We start from the raw sequence: 3,374 nt of genomic DNA, 5'->3' as shown, positions 1-3,374 counted from the left end.
CTCTAGGAAGCCAGAAGATCTCACCTTTTCTAGAGCAAAAGTTCCTCAAAATCTGTCAGAAATCAACTCTTTTTGGAGGACTCTTGTGCATGATTTCAGCATTCTTCATCATGAGATAGAGTCCCAGCCTCCATTGTACACGAGAAGGTGGGAATGAGGTTACTCTATCTGTTCTCCATTGTTTGCTTGATTCCTCTTCGGGCAAGGAATATCACAGGACTGCTGCAGCTAATCAGTGTCCATTGATCGGCTGCCACCTATCCATCCCATTTTCTCAAAATATTGCAATACTGTGGCATTGAGTTATATAGAATAAGTGCTTAAGTGATCATAGGGTCAAGTCCCCTATGATAAAAAAAAAATTAGCAAGAAGAAAAAAATAAACAAATAAAAAATGTATATATATTATAGAATCGTAGAATGGTAGAGTTGGAAGAGACCTCCAGGGTCATCTGGTCCAACCCCCTGCTCAAAGCAGGATTCACTAAATTATCCCAGACAGATGTCTGTCCATCCTCTGTTAAGGCCCCGTCACACATAGCGAGATCGCTAGCGAGATCGCTGCTGAGTCACAAGTTTTGTGACGCAACAGCGATCTCAGTAGCGATCTCGCTATGTGTGACACGTACCAGCGATCAGGCCCCTGCTGTGAGATCGCTGGTCGTGTCGGAATGGCCTGGGCCATTTTTTGATCGTTGAGGTCCCGCTGACATCGCTGAATCGGCGTGTGTGACGCCGATTCAGCGATGTCTTCGCTGGTAACCAGGGTAAACATCGGGTAACTAAGCGCAGGGCCGCGCTTAGTAACCCGATGTTTACCCTGGTTACCATCCTAAAAGTAAAAAAACAAACGCTACATACTTACCTATCGCTGTCTGTCCTCGGCGCTCTGCTTCTCTGGTCTGGCTGTGAGCGCCGGTCAGCCGGAAAGCAGAGCGGTGACGTCACCTCTCTGCTTTCCGGCTGCCTGCCGCTCACAGCCAGACCAGAGAAGCAGAGCACCGAGGACAGAGCGATAGGTAAGTATGTAGCGTTTGTTTTTTTTTTACTTTAACGATGGTAACCAGGGTAAACATCGGGTTACTAAGCGCGGCCCTGCGCTTAGTTACCCGATGTTTACCCTGGTTACCGGGGACCTCGGGATCGTTGGTCGCTGGAGAGCTGTCTGTGTGACAGCTCTCCAGCGACCAAACAGCGACGCTGCAGCAATCCGGATCATTGTCGGTATCGCTGCAGCGTCGCTATGTGTGACGGGGCCTTTAGAAGACTTCCATGGAAGGAGAACTCACCACCTCGCGTGTCCGCCTTTTCCACTCATTAATCACCCTAACTGTCAAACAGTTTTTTCTAACATCTAATCTGTGTCTCCTCCCATTCAGTTTCATCCCATTGTTTGTAGTCTTTCCTTGTGCAAATGAGAATAAAGATGATCTTCTACAATGTGACAGCCCTTGAGATATTTGTAGACAGCTATTAAGTCTCCTCTCAGTCTTCTTTTTTGTAAACTAAACATTCCCAAATCCTGTAACCATTCCTCATAGGACATGGTTTGGAATTCGGTCACCATTCTGGTCACTCTTCTCTGAACTTGCTCCAGTTTGTTGATGTCTTTTTTAAAATGTGGTGCCCAAAACTGGACACAGTATTCCAGATGACGTCTGACCAAAGAGGAGTAGAGGGCAATAATGACTTTGCGTGATCTAGACTGTATGCTTCTGTTAATACATCCCAGAATTGCATTTGCCTTTTTTGCTGCTGCATCACATTGTTGACTCATGTTCAGTTTATGATCTATTAGTATACCCAAATCTTTTTCACATGTGCTGTTGCTTTGCCCTATTCCTCCCATTCTGTATATGCTTTTTTCATTTTTATTGCCCAGATATAGTACTTTGCATTTTTCTTTGTTAAAAACCATTGTTAGTTGCTACCCACTGCTCCAGTTTATTTATATCTTTTTGAATGCTCTCTCTCTCTTCTCTCGTATTAGCTATCCCTCCTAGCTTTGTGTCATGAACAAATTTAATCGGTGTACCCTCAATTCCTTAATCTAAATCATTGATAAAGATGTTGAATAGTACAGGGCCCAGGAAAGAACCCTGTGGTACCCCACTTGAGACATTCTTCCAACTGAATGTGCAGCCATTCACGACCACTCTTTGGGTCCGATCACTAAGCCAGTTATGAATCCACCTAACAGTTGCTTTGTCCATTCCATACTTAGTCATTTTTTCAATAAGGATGGTGTGAGATACTTTGTCAAATGCTTTGCTGAAGTCAAGATATACTATATCTACAGCATTTCCCTGATCCACCCAGTCAGTGATTCTGTCATAGAAGGAAATAAAGCTAGTCTGACATGACTTATTAGTTACAAACCCATGCTGACTCTGGTAAATCACTTCATATCCAGGTAATTACATACATGTTGTTTAATAACTTGTTCAAAGATCTTTCCTGGTATAGAAGTCAGACTCACCGGCTTATAGTTCCCTGGGTCCACCTTCTTCCCATTTTTGAAGATAGGAACAACATTTCCTCTTCTGAGGTCTTCTGGGACTTCTATTCTCCAAGAATTTTCAAAGATTATGGAGAGTGGTTCAAAAAATGTATTCTGCTATCTCCTTCAGTATTCTGCGGTGTAATTCATCTGGACCTGGAGACTTGAATTAATTTATGTTAGCTAAGTTTTCCTCACTATCTTTCTGTTTATAGATATCCTGGATTCTTACACATACACTTATATACACACTGCTCAAAAAAATAAAGGGAACACTTAAACAACAGAATATATCTCCAAGTAAATCAAACTTTTGTGAAATCAAACTGTCCACTTAGGAAGCAACATCAGTTTGACAATCAATTTCACATGCTGCTGTGCAAATGGAATAGACAACAGATGGAAATTATTGGCAGTTATCAAGACACACTCAATAAAGGAGTGGTTTTATAGGTGGGGACCACTGACCACATCTCACTACCAATGCTTTCTGGCTGATGTTTTGGCACTTTTGAATGTTGGTTATGCTTTCACACTCATGGTAGCATGAAACAGACACTACAACACACACAAGTGGCTCAGGTAGTGCAGCTCATCTAGTATGGCACATCAATGCGAGCTGTGGCAAGAAGGTTTGCTGTGTCTGTCAGTGTAGTGTCCAGAGGCTGGAAGCGCTACCAAGAGACAGGCTAGCACACCAGGAGATATGGAGGGGGCCGTAGGAGGGCAACAACCCAGCAGCAGGACTGCTACAGTATCTCAGCCTTTGACAAGGATGAACGGGAGGAGCACTGCCAGAGCCCTGCAAAATGACCTCCAGCAGGCCGCAAATATGCATTTGTATGCACAAGAGGTTATAACTCCATGAGGATGG

This window comes from Ranitomeya imitator, chromosome 10 (assembly GCF_032444005.1).
Source record: "Ranitomeya imitator isolate aRanImi1 chromosome 10, aRanImi1.pri, whole genome shotgun sequence".
In the NCBI taxonomy this organism is placed as follows: Eukaryota; Metazoa; Chordata; class Amphibia; order Anura; family Dendrobatidae; genus Ranitomeya; species Ranitomeya imitator.
This window is presented reverse-complemented; position numbering follows the sequence as displayed.